A 17752-nucleotide genomic window follows, 5' to 3' on the forward strand; every position below is an offset into this window, starting at 1 on the left:
GTTCCTGATAAAGTTGCTTTTTGATCTTCAAAAATATATTACCAAGTTGTTTGTGTCTTTGAAAACTGTGACATGGTTATAAAATATTATCTTAGATCAAGTTGGTAAAAATAATCATCTTGGTTGGTGAGATAGACGTGTGCAGTTGACAAAAGTTGACAAAGGAGTGCTTGTGTCAGACTGTTCCCACCTACCAAATTTGCTTTTTCGGCGAATCAACTTTTTGACGGATCAAGTTTTGGCGAATTAAAATATTCACTTCCCAATGCACCGCCCACTTTTCACAGATTGATATATTCGAAAGATGTGTTATTGATTGAAAGATCAGCCTTGGCTTCGAAGGGTCATCAAGCAATAGTTCGAAGGATCAACATCATACAAGACTTCGAAGGATCAACTGTGTGTGTGTCGAAGGATCAACCACAACAATTCGAAAGATCATCTTGATAATTTTATTCCGAAAGGTCAACTTGATTTCGAAGGGTCAACTTTTCAGTCAACTTCGAAAGATCAAGATCACTTCAAATTCGAAAGATCAGCATTTGTTCCACATTCCAAGAAAATATCGAAGGATAAATTATTAAAATTTCGAAGGATCAGGCCCATGTGCACCGCCCAAGACAAAAATGATGTTTTGTTGATTTGTGTGCGCCGCCCCAAGTGACCAACATAATTCGGTTGTTTATTGTTTTGTCTTTGTTCTAGGCCCAAGGCACCCCACAAGTTAAATCATTATAATCACCGCCCAAAGGGACCTACAAAAGGGCTGCAATTTGTTGATTGGTGTTCAAGAAAAAGGCCACAGCCCATGTGTCTCAATTAGTGCTGTGTGTGTCTCGGCCCAAGGAACCGCCCAAGTGACTAATTGTTTCTGTTGGTTCTTGTTTTCACCGCCCAATTAGACCAATAGATTTTGTTGCTTGTTGTTTGTGATCACCACCCATTGCATAGCCCTCTTTCTTGTTGGTTATAGTGCACCGCCCAAGACATTTGGTTGGTCAATCAGTTAGGCACCGGCCATTTTCCTATTATTTGTTGTGCACCGCCCACAAGAAAGCAAATAATTTTGGTTGTTTGTGGTTAGTGGTCACGGCCCAAGGCACCGTCCACAAGAAAGCAAATAAAATTTGTTGTTTGTTGTCACTAGTGTTCTCAGCCCAACGCACTGGCCCATGTGCTTAAATTAAATGGAGGAGTTCAAGGCCCAATGTACCGCCCAAGACATCCAATAACTTTGGTTGTTTGTAGTTGGGGTTTACGGCCCAAGGAACTGGCTCCACAAGAAAATAAATCGAAGGATTAGTCATTAAATGGAAAATATTTTTTGTTGGTTGTTTGTGTTCTCAGCCCAAGTTTAGAAAATCACAAAGCCCTCGATTAGAAAATCAACTTACGAAAGATCATCTTTCGAGACCGGTTTGGTGTTTATCTTTCGTGTGATCTTTCGGTTGATCCTTCGACAGTGAAAAATACACGTGTACAAATTTTATCTCCATCAAGGGCCGAATCTCCCACACCACCTCGAATTACTGGAGAAATGGGAACAAACGGTCAATGGGATCCATCCGCGTGGACTACAACATCCTTAGCCTCGCAATCATTTGATCCATCTGCTTCTCAATCTGAAATAGATTTCAAGACTGCTTGGATGCAGGCTATGGCCCCACGTTCAGCTGCCATGATATCTGCAAATCAGTGGGCATCAGTTACCAATCAAAGGCAAAGTGAACCGAAAATAACAACAGATTGTTTTGGCAATCCAATACAAGTTCCTGTAAAGCCGGCTTCAACCACAGACTTGTATGGAAATCCCTTAACCCTAGTTGGTTTACAACACCATCGTTCTACTGTAGAACCATCATCTTTTGATCCAAAGAACAGTAGTCAGACAAAATCGGCGTTGTATGCTGAAATTGTCAAAGATGCAAGCAATGGTGAATCCTCGGGAAATGATGACAGTTCTGAACATGACAGAAGTTCAGATGAAGATGTCTCAACTTCAGTTGAGGGTGATACAACTTCAAGTTCAAGTTCGAGCGAGGATGGATCTAAATGTGAATCATCAAGGGAGGCTATTAATTCTGATGCAGAAAGGCCAACACCTGAGAGTGATTCCAGTCAGGTATGTGATTCTAAACCTGATTCTATTTCTGCTGTTGTTGAATGTGCGAAATGTTTAGATTATGCAGAAAAGGAAAGTGAGCTTGAAATTACACTGCAACACAATCAAAAATTGATTGTTGATCTTGCTAAAGCATCTGAAGCTAACTTCTTTTTAGCCAAAAATGAAAAGGAGTTTAAAGAAACAATTAAGTCATTAAAACATGATGTTTCTGAATTACAAAAGGCTGTTTTGAGAAAACAACATGCTAATAATAACTTAATTGACACAATTGAGAAACAAATGGTGGAGTTAGCTACAGCTCGATGCGAATGTGATGCAATCAAGCAGAAATTGGACAGCTATTCCAATTCCCGCTTTGTTTTGGATCACATCATCAATGCTCAAAAGGAAAAGGGGGATGTCAGGTGTATTGGATACAAAAAGTGTCCTCCCCCAATGAATCACAATTATGCCACATCACCAAATGACGAGGACATGCCCCGTTTTGAACCTACTGTGCCACTTGCGCGAGATGACTTTGCTGCAGGCCTCGGGTTCAAAACTGGTACATCTTCCTCAGGACAATCAGCTTCTGAGAATGTGGAAAATTCATCGTGTGAAAAGGAACAGAGTCCTCCCATCATTGAGGATGCTGACTCTTCAGACGATGAATCTGAAGAAATTGTGAAGCCACAGTCTAACTCGGTTACACCAGACATTCCAATTGAGAATCACATCTTGTGTGATCCACCAGTGAAACCGAGTAAGACTGAAACACCAAAGGCAATGAAGCCTAGTGTACCTAGCATTAAAGGGAATAACTTGTTGTATACGCTCAAGGGAGACAGCAAAATCTATTCTGACAGAGATTTTCCAATTAAAAATGTAAATCAAGATTTAATTGAGAAAGTTTTTGAAGGATGTACTGATAAGTTTTTGGGAAACAAAGGTAACAAAGTGACGGTCACTCAATGTGAACCAATTCCATGTGAACAAATAAGAAAACAATATGGAAACCAAAAACTGCCAGTTGAGCGAAAACAACAAGTGAATTCTGGAAAAGGTAAGGGCCAGGTGCAGGGAAAGAAGGCTCAGAACAAGAATGTTCAAGCACCAGAAATTCAGCAGCCTAAGACTGAACAACCAAAGGTTCAACAACCTAAAGTTGAGCAGTCTAAGGCTACTCAACCTAAGGCTACACAACCTAAAATTCAACAATCTAAGGTTGGGCAACCTAAGGTTCAAAGGGTGCAAAACAAAAGAGCTCCAGCTAAGAAAAGAGAACAGAAAGTGAACTTTGTTGGATCAAAGGGTACGGACAAACTTGAAACATTTCAAAATAAATCTAACATTGATTTTGTAAAACAAGTTAGAATTTTAAAACGAAATGATCAGAACAATTATACCCAACACACAAATGGATGTGACTTAGGTCCAAGCACATCTAGATCACAAAGTTCAGTGTCTGGTTCTCCGTCTGGTCATCAACATGTTTCTCCGAGGCTTGTAGAGCGGAGAATGTGTTTTGAATGTGGTACAATTGGACATATAATTCGAAATTGTCCATATCTTCATAAGTTGAAAGCAAAGGTTGATGATCCCCATGAACAACATCATGCCGCCCAAGAGAATAGAAAAGGCAAACAGGGCGAAAACAAGAAAAAGGATCGGAAGATAAACTTCGTGAAATCAAGAGGGACTGATAAAATTGATACTTTCAAAAACAAATCCAACAAGGATTCTGTTAAACAAAGTAAAATTTTGGAAAGAAACAGTCAAAACAACTATACACAACAAACAAACGGTTGTGATGTAGGACCAAGTACCTCAAGATCACGAAGTTCATCATCCAGCTGTTACAGTTATGATACTCCGAGGTTTGTTGAGCGGAGATCATGCTTTGAATGCTGTGAGTATGGACACATCATTAAGAATTGTCCATATCTCACCAAGAGAAAGTCAAAAGTTGATGTCCCCCATGGTAACAATTACCATAAAAGATCTGTTTCACCAAAACAGGACCCTCGTCTTGTTAACCAACGAGAAAAGAAACAGAAAAAGAAACAAAGAAAAGAAGTTGAAAAGGTTTTAAAACCGGAGGTCATCCAAACAAAATCTGTTAAATCAGATGTTAAACATGAAAAACAGAAACAAATTTGGATACCAAAACCGGTAATTGTTTCAGGGGGAGCTACATCAATTCCGAATCATCGGGAAATGGATGTTACAATTCTCGATGATGACGGACGACCCAAGTCTGTGAAGGCTTGGGTCCCCCTCTCCAACTAATCTCTGAATGAGTGTGCAGGATGGTCCAGGAGGAACTATTGATAGTTTTAGGATTGTTGATAGTGGAGCGTCCATGCACAAGATTGACGACATAAGGCTCCGAAATATTGTTATATCTAGGAGAATGATGTTGTCATTGATGGAGAGAGAGAGAAAAGAAAAAGAGAAAGAGGAAGAACGTGGTTGAATGAAGTTGCAAAATTCGACCAGATGAAGAATGCACCAAAATTTGGTTGCTATGGTTTTTAATCGGGTTCTCAGGAAAGAATACAATGAATGAAGTGCAGATGCCGTGGTGTAGATTGAACATCCGCACAACATTTCTGAAAGAGAATGACAAAGACCTTTTGCTGGTGCAATGTGGAAGACCAGCCGGAACCAAAGGTTTTTGATCGTGTTGCTGTGAAGAGATTTTTCAGTAGCTACAAAATCGACTTCGAAGTCCACATCCAGTGGATGTCCAGTTTGGGAGAGTGCTCAGATTCCTTGCAATGCACGAAGCAGTTGCAGTATACGGTTTTTAAATTTCTAATCTCTCCTATACTTGTTGATTTTTAAGCTGCTATATGAATTATATCGTCTCGTACAGCACTCTTTGGCCTGACACGTTGATCTCGAATATCACCTCACACGTGATTGTCTCTTTATGAAACCCGTCAATGTTGTTGTGGTCCGCACCGCTTACCGACGTGCCAACTGATTTTTCCAAAATTCGATAAATCATTTCTGATAAAATCTTAATTTTGGTAAACGGCATTAAGGTCAAGCAAGAGTAAACCAACGTCGGAAAATCATTTTTGTAAATATCTTTGTGTGTTTTAAATTTATCTTAGTTTATTGATTTTAGGGGGAGTAAATCCAAAATCTGAAAATCCAAAAACATCGAAAAATTTCAAAAACACAAAAACAATAGAAAATCAAAAATGAGTTTCCTGGCGAGCAAAAGAGAAAATGATAGTACATCAGTGGTCCATCCAAACCTCTTTAAACCTTAAATGAAAAACGATAAGCAGCTCTATATAAGATGTATCGGTAGGCTCACAATCTTGTTAAAGTGTGCAGGGTGATATAAACTTAAATCGACTGAAGACCAGGTGGGAACCACTCATTGGCATATGGTCTTAGTACCGAAATTTCGTTTGATAGATTGCCGAGGTTCTGAGATATTCGGTCTTTATGCTGCTTATCATCTGGGTATCATGGTTGCTTCTATAAATAGACTAAGTCTAAGATCTTCCATGATACTATACATACGTGTACATAATACATATTGCATTCGACCTCAATAAGTGATAAACAATCACATGTCCATCAAAATAAGTGATGAAATATCACATTTATCCGGGAGTCAAGTTCGTCTCTCTGCTGTACGAAAGTACTGACCTGTTCACGGACTTGCTCCTGTGCCCTCATGCATATGAAAATCAAGTTCCTCATCAATAAGTGATTCTATCACATAGGGCTTGTTTTCAAATCAAAATAAGTGAGAATCTCACATCAATATATGGTCAAACAGATGATAATCGGTATACTCACCGGTAAGATGAACCCTCGTGCATACCTTGATACGGGAATGTGTCGTGATGTGGATGAACATAGGTCGGTAAGTATAAATCATACCTTAACGTATCCCCTCGCCATGATTACATCTGATAAGTTGAGCTTAAGTGGACAACGATACCGATAATTGTTATAGGATGTTTATTTTAATGCTAACTAACTGAACAACAAGAGTGTTTTTGGCATGACCGTACACTGATATGATTCTCTTACCCTCGAAACTCGCAAAGGGAATGTATGTATATATTTATTTACTGCTTTCAGTCTTTACATTCGAAAAATTAAAAAAAAAAAAATTCCAAAAAGATTTTAGGTGTGTTTTAATATAAACTTTATAAAAGCCAAAAAGATTTTATTTCTATTTTATTTTCGATCGTACGATGTTGGAACTCGAGTCTTCGTTGCCTGAAACCTGAACGAAAACCGAATTGACTAAAATCTTCATAAACGGTTGAAATTTGCAAGTCTTTGAAAGTTGAAATCTGAAATTGATAAATTTGAAAAACTTTCAATCTGTCGGACGGTGTTTGATTGTGACATGGTCATACGTGTGTCATTTATTTAGGTTAACTATATTCCAAGCAGTTGTTCTCATTACGCGTTTAGATTTCTTGCATGTGCAGATTCTAAAGGCTAGGAGAACATGGTCGATGACAAAGCTTTGGAATAAAGACACGACATGAAGGCACTCAAATGATGAAGATGATCGAGTTGCCGCTGACCATCGTCAACACCACAAGGATCTCACTTCATAAAGATAAAGTATTTCACGAGCATAACTCAAGGGGGAGCTTATGTTAAGGGGGAGTTTGTTAACACACTTCCTACATGATACGGGTAGTTTGTTGATACACTCTCTGCTTTCAATACGTGAAGACTTTGAAGATCCTCCGGCATTGAAGATTCGAAAGGACATCAGAGTTTTGAAAACTCGAAGACCAAAGACCATCGAAGTTCGAGACGAGTCTACAACTATAGAAAATAAAGACAAAGCTACAGCCAAGGGGGAGTTTGTTGATGCACTTATGTCTGTACTTTGTCTGTATTCGGTCACGATGTAAACGATGTCCTTGTCAGTCCTGTAAGTTGACCAAGTCAACCGTCCTCCTGGTTTGACTTGGCCCAACAGTTAGAAATATGTTTGTGAAGTGTCTGAGTCGAAGGATGAGCAATCGAAGGATTATGTCTATCCTTCGATTGGCTCGAAAGATAAACCACGAAGGATACTGATGGACTTCGAAGGATATGCTATCCTTCGAAGTATATATGGATCCTTCGATGGCCATTGTGGTCGACAGATGGTCCTTCGGACAATCTGTCTAATCCTTCGACCAGACCTGCTGTGTGTGGGTATAAATACCCATGAAGTGTGTTGTTTCAAAGTGGCTTGAGAGACTTGTTAGATAGATGCACACATAGAGAGAGTTTGAGAGCATTCTATCCAAACACACACACACACACTAGAGAGTTTGCAAGTTAGATTTGTAAACATTGTGCTTGTAACCGGAACCTTCATTCGTATTAATACAGTGGTGTTAATCGGTGAATCCTTGTGTGTTTGTGTTTATACTTGTCTCAACCCGGTTTGCTTGCTAGCTTGGATTCCGCACTCGCTAGTGGGTTTGTATAACAAGGTTTGAGGTTCGTCATCCTCCGAAGAGGGACCTACACATCTCACATTTCTTAAAACAAACACAAATCAAACTCAGATCCTAACACGCATTGGTGTGACCCTCCAAGTTTTCAATAGGAGTGTGGTTGTGCCTTGCGTTCGTCACCTCTATCTTCCGAACACTTCCCTTTGCTTCCGTAAACCCTAACAACTTAAACGGGCAACGTATTTTCTTGCTACATGTTTTCCTCACTGTAGCTACACTCTTGTACTCCCCACCAAGACTGCATTGAAACCAAACCTTGAAATTACTTCCTCTTTTATTCGACCTTTTAATCACAATGACATAGCCATTGTCCTTTCCCGTCTTTTGTACATAATCCATCAACTCATCACGTGATAAAAAATTTTCGGTTTGTACCAAAAGAAAATCTAATTGGGTAAGAGTATTCCTCATCCTGCCCACCACCCTCTCCCTGGTCGGGATAGTCTTGCTGTACATAGCTCCGCTCACCACCGTAAACATGGTCGGGATAGTCTTGCTATACATAGCCCCGCTCACCACCTTAACCGTGGTCGGGATAGTTTGGCTGATCGTACGGATATTCAGCCTGAGGATACGGTTCACCTCCGTATCCGTAATCCGAATAGCCGTGTTGTGCGTACGAGTCTTCCACAGGGATATTCAAGTCCAGTTGCACCGTACTATCACGATAACGAATGCTAGATACAACCTCCTCCTCCCTCGTGTTGGAAGGGATCGGTTTATCGTACGAGGCATAAATAGCGGTTGCCTCGACTCTGGGACAATGGACTCCTCAGAGTGTTCACCGTAAAGGTAGTTGCTATACCACGGCATCGTAATCACTGAAAAAATGCTCTACTCAACAGAATTTTCACAGTTAAAAAAAAGAAACCACAACAGAACCTCAACCTCAACTTTTTGAATACGAAATAGAATGCATGGCCTGCCTCTTAAATGCAACTGAAATGGGGGTCGAATCGCCGCGCTTTGGCCAACGCGTGGCGTTTAGGGTTAACGTGTGACACTGAAAAGCAACCTCATACAGAATAAAACCTCGTATCAACTGTCACTTCATATTTGGTTTGCAGAAGAACCCTAAACTCCCCGCTTTGGCCAAAGCGGAGCGCTTTGGGGTACAGAACAGGACCTTGTACCACTGTCACATCACCTTTTGTCGGAAAAGTAACCCTAAACGCACTGCTTTGGTCAAAGCGGCGCGCTTTAGAAGGTGTGGAAATAAGAAGTAAGGGTCTGTTTGGTATGGGGTAATGGAATGGACGAATGAATGGAATGGACGAGGTAATGGAATGGACGAGTGAATGCAATGGATCATTACCATTTCATGCCTTGTTTGGTTACCATGTGTGAATGAAATGAGTTATTATTGTGTATTGTTCGGTAGGCAAGAAAAACAGAGTAATAAATCAGCGGTGAGTGGTGGTGGTGGTCAGTGGTAGTGATTGTGCGTGGTTATAGGTGGCGGTGGTGGGTGTCGGCGGCGACGATGGGTGGTGGCGAGTGGCGGTGCGGCGGTGACGACGAGTGGTGGTGGCGGCAAGGTGGTCGTTGGTGGTGGGTGGCAGCAGAGGTGGCGGTGGGTGGCGGCGGCGGTTGGTGGTGGTGGCGGCGTCGACGATGGTAGTGGGCGGCGTCGGCGAGTGGCGAGTGGTGAGTGGTGGTGGTGGGTTGTGGCAAAGTTGGTGGGTTGTGATGTTGTTGATGAATGGTGCAAAAGGGGATGGAATTGAAAAATACATGGGGGTAGAAGGAATGATTTTGAGAGAATTAAATGCCTTTTGGAATATCCATTGACCAACCATACAACCTTTTTTTCATTTCCTCGTAATCATCCATTTCATTCCACCTCTCATTTTTACATACCAAACACTACTTGAGTAATATCATGATCTTACCGTCAGGGGCGGATCTACCCTTTGGCCAGGGTGGGCGGCCGCACCCCTCGAAAATAAAAAATTTAGTGTATATTTTAGGCAAAAACCCGATCGCACCCCCTGAAAATATGATTGAACACCTTATCCGCACCCCCAACAAATAATTTCTGAGTCCGCCACTGCTTACCGTAAACCCTTTTATGTGCTTATCTTGAAGTGACGTATGAAATGATCAACGGAAAGACCACTACCGTCAACGAAATTTGTCGTATGTAATACGTACAAAATGTTGGGGGGACCCATTCTTGTTTTTTCGGTGCATCCACATTTGTTACTTTCAGACATTAATTGAGATGTAACACACTCTTGAAGTATAGAGTTTTTAAGAGAGAGGGGGAGAGAGATCGGGGTAATTTAACTATTTTTGTGTAAATAAACAGGTCGTTTTTTTATTTATTTTTTTAATTGTTTAGGGGTAAATAAGTAATTTAATATACAGTTAAAACTGAGAAATTTAACTTAGGTTAGTGATAAGAATCATCTAAGTTTAAAAATTAAAACTACTAGGATTTACTTTGTAATTATTAAACCCTTGGGAACAACTCTAAAAAATGGCAAATCACAGAGACCGACCTAACTCAAATATATATGTCAATGCATAAAAAAATCAAAATCAATATACGAAAATAAATGTAATTTTCCAAAGTATTATCATGAAACAAACATGTACATTCTTATTTTGTGAGTTTTCTTGTGTCCTTAAGGATTTGAATCGGCTCGGGAGTTGGTGTCACCAATTCTCCTCAAGGATTTAAGCCACTTTAAAACAACCAACTCGTTCTAGGAGTCCAACGTTGGAGATAAAGGGCATTAATTCACACAATAAAGATGTCATTAAATCTAATTAATATGTTTTACGAAATAATAGTATAAGTATGAAACAATAGTTCAAGTTTCCTCCGTATCACTAATGGGACTAATGGGGTGTTGATCCATTAATAAAAGCAAAACTTTTAAATACCTATGTTTGAAAGAAAAGGTCTTACGTTCAAGTTCCACACATAAAAGTTTCTTTCGTATCTCTTAATTATATTTTACAAAGTAAGCATCTCTAATCTCTTTGCTATTTATTTTTATTTTTATTTGCATGTGTTGTCTTGAAAACGATTCCATTTTTTATCTCAACAAAATTCTTTTAAATACTTTTGGGTTCTTTGAAAATTATTTCAATTAAAATAGCAAAACGATGATTTTATGAGCCACAAGTTCATTCTTCATCATTTTTATTTTTATTTTATGGGCTGTCTTGAAAATGATTTCTTTGAATCGGTCAAAAATCGCCTAAAGTCGGATCTAGCGGTCAAATGAGGTTACAATTATATCATAATGGGTCAAATCGGACCACATAAGTCAAGTGGAAAGGGTCCTTACCAAGATTCAAGCCAAAATCGGACCTGCATCCATCTCCATTGTTCAAAATCGAACCCCATTAAAAAAATAATCGATTAGATGAAGCAAATTTGGACCTAGGGTTTGTGTTTTGTTGTTGTGTCTTTTAAACGACGAGGGGGGGGGGTGTAACACCCATACCACGTATAAAACAACTCGTGACGGAAACGTTGCTGGGTCACGTTACAAATTGTTTCACAACACATGGTACTTAAAGTTTTGTTTTATTGAATATTGAATTACATTGTCTTTCAGAATTCAAAACAAAACACAACTACAAAATAACTTGTTCTTGATTTTAAGCAAACTATGCCCCGAGTCGTCACACATTAGCACCTGAAACATATGTGAAAATAAAGTCAACATTTAATGCTGGTGAGTAACATAGGTTTTGTGGTCAAGACTCATTGCTTTGAGTGTAGAAAAATATTTAGGCAACTTCAAGAGTTGATATTTTAAAGAGTAAATTACAAAAATCGTCCTTTATGTTGACACTAAATTGCAAAGTGTGTCCTTTATCTTCAAAAACTACAAAAAAACGTACTCGATGTTTGCAAACAACTACACATTATGTCCTTTATCCCTAACTTAGTTATTTTTCATTGTTAAATGAATGTGAAATGACCTAAATACCCATCATGTTAAATATGTAACTAAAATGGTAATGTTTGTCATCTTCCCCAGTGTTATTCCTAAAACAAGCCCTGACTTTTAATTTAATCTCAAATTGAAATGGGATTGGCTTCTTTTGTTAAGAATTAGTAGAGGGCTTTTAATGTTTAAGGAATTGCGAACAACAATACATAGTAATCATACCTTTAAGAGCACAGACGAAAGCAGTCGGAGAGGTGACCGGAGCTACGGGATTCCGGCGGACTTCAAACAAGGAGAACAGAGAAAACGAGAGAGTTGTATGTGTGTCGGATATCATGTATTTATACTAGAATGCAAGCGATAAACAAACAATGATGATGATTAGTATTTTCAGGGTTTGGGGTTTACGGATACCGTGAATTACGGGTCAAGGTTCGAGATATAGATAAGTATCGGGTGGAGATGAAGGTAACCGGAACAAAAACGGATTAAAGACGACTGTATATGTTGTTCCGAAATCGCCGGAATTCTGGCAACTTTGCCGGAGAAGAAGACGCAGAAGCAGAGATTTGTCTCTTCTGAAAGTTTGTTTCTTTTTTTTCATAATTAGTCCCTGCACTTTCTTGGTCTTTTTAAAATAGTAAAGGTATTTCTTTTATCATTTTAGTTATTTATTTAATAATAAGGGTATTTAGGTCATTTCACACCCATTTAACAAAGAAAAATAACTAAGTTAGGGATAAAGGACATAATGTGTAGGGCTTTGCAAACATCGAGTACGTTTTTTGTACTTTTTAAAGATAAAGGACACACTTTGCAATCTAGTGTCAACATAAAGGACGATTTTTGTAATTTACTCTATTTTAAATAAATCTTTGTAGCCATAAATATTTGACAAAAGGTGTTTCTTTTATGAAACCGTAAGAGAAATCATTCGATTTAAAAGGTAATAATGTATGGTTAACTTAAAGAACCATTTGTGTCTTTGAAATAACCAACCAAATGTCTTGTATTGTATAAACTAACCAAATGACTTGTTTCGTATAATCAAATGTCTTTGTAATAACCAACCAAATGTCTTGTCTTGTATAAACCAACCCAATGACTTGTCTTATATAAACCAAATGTCTTTGTATAAACCAAATGTTTTATGTAAACACAATGTCTTGTTTAAACAAAAATGTTTTGTCTTGTATAAAACAACTGCCTTTTTGTATAAAACAAGTGTGGTTTGTCGGCGAATACATTCAAGCCTTGTTAACTGTCATACAAACCTTTAAAAATAAAGGTTTGTAAAGTGTGTTACACAGTTTTTGTCATTCCCAGAGGAAACTTCCAAACAAACCTAGGAAGCGGGAATGGGGTTGTCAATCTTATGGTACCATAACATAGTACTGGCCGGCGTGATCAAAGTTAATGAACGTATCATTGTCATGTTCAACACACCATCAAGTTTCGTACAATGTAAGCATGTTGTGTATATAAACCATATGTAAATAAGTTTTATAAATATGGAAAATAATTTAGCATACATGAATCACCCTAAAACATTTGAAAAACGTAAAAGAGGGGAACTATGTACTCACTTGGATTGGTAGATGTCTTGTGTATGCAAAAACTCAAATGTTCAAGTGTTTCCTAATTATGTTGGATAATTAAGGTTAGTGTGTATCGAGGATTGATTGGAAGATTGGATAGAAGGTGATTTATTAACCAAACGAGTGAAGGATCTCATATAATATGGTTTGCTAAACCTTACATTCTGATTTGGAAGTGTCTAAAGGTGTTTTGACCCGTTACTACTTGTTAAAGTTGTTACGCCACTTTAACGGGTCGTACGCACAAATACAGGTTCGGATGGTCGAATGAGTCCTATAACGAGTCCGATATGTCAAAACATTTTTACTTATGTTGTATGATCAGTTGATAAGTCAAAATATTGATCATATATGTTTAAAACAAATTTTGTGACAAAAGGGCATTTTCGACATTTTTAAAAGTATGTATAGTTGACTCGTTATTTGACTACAAATGACATGACCATAAGGTATAACCTCAAAGGGTTATCCCCTATATTACTATGGTCATATAAATGGGCTTGGTCGGATCCTAAAGTTGACCTAACGGGTCAGATTCGAAAGTCACAGAAGAAGTCCAAACGCTCGACTTTCGACTAAGGAATAAGCACTGATGTCACACCCCGATTTCCACGTGTTTCACCGGTGGGCCCGGTGGGGGATTACCGTGACGTAGTTGGCAACATTATAGTCAAACCACACAATATAAGAATGCACAGCGGAAGCATAAAGATAATATATTTCAACTTTAAGTGTAATATCAATGTATCACCATTGTTGAAATAATAATCCACAGGGGATCAAATAGAAATAACAAAAGTATTGTTCAACAGACTTCAGGCATCTTAAGCTTGCGAGAGTTCTAATGATGCTAAGGAGAAATCCCAGCCAATTATGCCTAGTACCTGCATTTAGTCTTTTTAGGGAAAATACGTCAGTTTACACTGGTAAATACATTCAACCGACACTTTTTGTAAAAATGTTTAATAAAATTGGTTTAAATGCTCAAGGCACAAACTCTTTATAACTTGGGATAATTTATAATCAAATCTTGTAAAGAATTACATGTTACTATGCGTTCGGTCGCCCGAGTCATATCGGGTTAAAGTTTAATAGACACACCACATAGTATAAAACCGTGGCGGGTAACCAACGGCTACTCTTTTATAATCATAGACATAATGCCGGGTGTACGCCTACACCGGGATGTCAAGGTCGTGGCCATTCGTAAATGCTGCCAAGGATATCCGGGACATGGTCATTAAGCCCCCAAAGGCGTAAAGCCAACAAAACAAATTTTTAAGCGGGTCACATTGATAATACCTAACTACTAATGAGTTGGGGTCAATTGCCCGACCAAGCGGTATTTTAGATACCGTAACCCAAGCCCGTATAACGGAAAATAAGTTAAAAGTATTTACCTTTGCAAGTATAATCCTTAATTGAATAAATCACAGATAGCTTTTACTAGTCTCCTATTCTGGAACGAAGGTTTTAAAATAACCTATTAGAATCCTAACGGGTCTTTATATTTGCCGTAGCTTAGACCGGTCAGTTTCAAAGTATAGTTACGGTTTAATCGCTTGAAAGGTGAAAACCGTGAATGGAGTGTGATTTTGACCCAACAAGTTTGAAGACTTGTTTTATATGGGTATAATAATCATATTCTGGATTTTGGGGTCCAAACAATATGGTTTGACCCGTTTCGGCTAATTCATGTAAACTATTTACATAAGCCGAACCGTGCGCGCAAAAGGCGTAACGGGTAACCGTAGGAGTCCTACACTGTTTTCCTAAGTCAACATGCCTTAAAGAGGTTGTGGTATCAGTAGGATACCTTCCATAATGCCCGTAACGAGTTTAAGTTTATATTATGCCCCGTAGGGGTATTTTGGTCTTTTTAAAGATCATAAAAGAGGTTTCTGAGTTCTACAGGAAATCTGAGTTTTCCAAATAGTTTATAAAGTCTAAAATACTTTATTTATTATTTAAAATCAGTAGCAACTGGAATCGGGTCAAAAGACCTTGTAGAACTCAAGTTATGGCCGAAAAGGGCATATTCGGTATTTACCGAACCGTTGCCATAACCGTAGGTTATGAGCAGGTTAAAAATAATTAAAAATCTTTAAAAATCCCAAAATATTATTTTACAACAGTGAGCAAAAGTTTTGGTGTCGAAATCCGGGTTTAGATAGGCGTTATGCTAATTGCGCTATTTAATTACTAAAGTTTCGCAATTTGCGCTAATTGGCATAACTCATATTCTGGACCTCGGATTGACGCAAAATTTTAAGGACATGCTTAGAAATCAGTAACCAAGGTTATGATCCTTTCACATGTCCGAAATTCTCGTTTCAATTTAAAAAGGGCGTTACGGTCAACTTTTAAGCATTTAACGGAAATGTGTAAAAGACCTGGACAAACAACGAACCGGTCACAGAGGGTTATACCATCATGTAACATGGTCCTAAGAGAGTCCTAATGCATATCTAAATCAAACTTTAACGGGTCAGAACTGAAGTCAATGCAAAAGTCAAAGCTTTTGCGACTTTCGGCTCCGAACCGGGTCAAAACAGAAAAATGGTCGGACCAAACAAGCTTAGACAAGTTTATATACTTATTATCATGTTTTATGAGTGTTCAAACAGGTTACATATCATCTACATTACAGATTATGCAAGAAATCGCAAAATAACATTTTGTTGACTTTTTCTAAGCACGTTTAATGCCCACATGATTACCATCATATAACTATCTTTGATTCGACAAACCACTGGACCATTCGTGATTTATCGCAAAGTCAATCGTTAATTACGACGGATTGACTTTTAGGCTAAAACTATGGAAAAACGAAACCACAAAGGGTGAGGCAACTTACAGAAGCTTGGTGCATGACTTAGGATGTTAGAAGAAAGCTTGAGAGCTCCATGAATGATCAGAAGGCAAGTTTTGAGGTGTGTTTCACTTATGCACAATGCATTGGCTTTTATAGTGAAAAATGAGGCTTAGGATCATCACAACTCATCCTACAAAGCATCATGGATGTCCAGCAGGTGGCCCTGGGTGCTAGGAGGCAAGTAGAGGGCGCCCATGCTTCATTTATTGCCCTTTTGATTGTTCACAACTTCAAACAGCAAGTCTGTCCAAGGATTCTGCATCTGGGACTCTCACGCGGCCCGCATGAGAGATCAGGCAACTTTTACACGGGCCGCCTGAATCCTCAAGTCAGAACGCGTATATGCAGGTGGCTCGCGGCCCGCATCAACTCATGCATAACCTTTACGCGGCCCACATTAGTCTTGATTTTCAAGATTTCTAAATCTTTTATAATCATTGACCAAATCTTTGTAATTAATAACCTAACCTTTCGGTTTTGAAGGGGTAACTTTGCGATTTGCCCCCGATTATTTACCGTTAAGGGCCTCATGCCTTTTACCCGCGCTGTTAAGTCCCCGGTTAGTTTAATTACTATCCGAAAAGCTTTAACTTACATTGTTGACGCTTTTAACCCCTCTCGTATGAATTTGATCATAACTTTCTCGTTTTAAAACGGAACTTCGTGAAATTCATATAGTATATTCTAGTGAGCGTATTTTACTGTTACAAGGCCTCGGGTTCGTCAAAGGGTCACTCAGAGGTATAATTAAACATGTTGACACAGTTAACCCCTGCAGCTTGTAATCTCTCACTTTCTTCCGCGTTTCGTTTCCGTACGATCCAAGATTTATTCGTTTGAAGGTACGAGCATCGTTTAGGGTTACTATACAGTATATTTACCCTTTGTTGACATTCATAACCCTCGAATTTACACACTTTCAAGGTTTGTCAACTTTAGTCCTTTATTATTATTATCTAATGCCATGTGTAAACTAATGACACGTGTTATCACATTATTGGACACAAAATTTCGAGGTGTTACATCCTCACCCCCTTAAAATAAATCTCGACCCGAGATTTACTCAAACAAATAAGGGTATTTCTCTTTCATCGTGGCTTCAACTTCCCACGTGAATTCAGGACCTCTATGGGCATCCCACTTGACCTTTACTATAGGTACATGCTTCCTTCGAAGCTTCTTCACCTGTCGATCTTCAATCGACAAAGGTTTTTCCACAAATTTCAAGATCTCATCTATACGCACATCTGTGTGTGGGATCACCAATGATTCATCAGCGAAGCACTTCTTTAGATTGCATATGTGGAACACATTGTGAATTCCATTGAGCTCCTCTGGTAAGTTTAGCTTATAGGCAACGGACCCGACCCATTCGATAACCTCGAAAGGTCCTATGTATCTCGGGCTTAGTTTGCCTTTCTTACCGAAACGCATCACCCCCTTCCAGGGTGATACTTTAAGTAACACTTTTTCACCTACTTCGAAGTGAAAATCTTTACGCTTTGGATCCGCGTAACTCTTCTGCCTATCTCGGGCAGCTTTGAGACGGTCTCGAATCTGGACAATCTTGTCCGTCGTCTCGAAAACTATCTCTGGCACTGATAATTGGACATCTCCAACTTCCGCCCAACAAATAGGCGATCTACACTTTCTACCGTATAATGCCTCGAAAGGCGCAGCCTTAATGCGGGTATGGTAGCTATTGTTGTAGGAGAATTCGATTAGTGGTAGGTTCTTATCCCAACTACCACCCA

This window comes from Helianthus annuus, chromosome 15, assembly GCF_002127325.2.
Source record: "Helianthus annuus cultivar XRQ/B chromosome 15, HanXRQr2.0-SUNRISE, whole genome shotgun sequence".
Classification (NCBI taxonomy): Eukaryota; Viridiplantae; Streptophyta; class Magnoliopsida; order Asterales; family Asteraceae; genus Helianthus; species Helianthus annuus.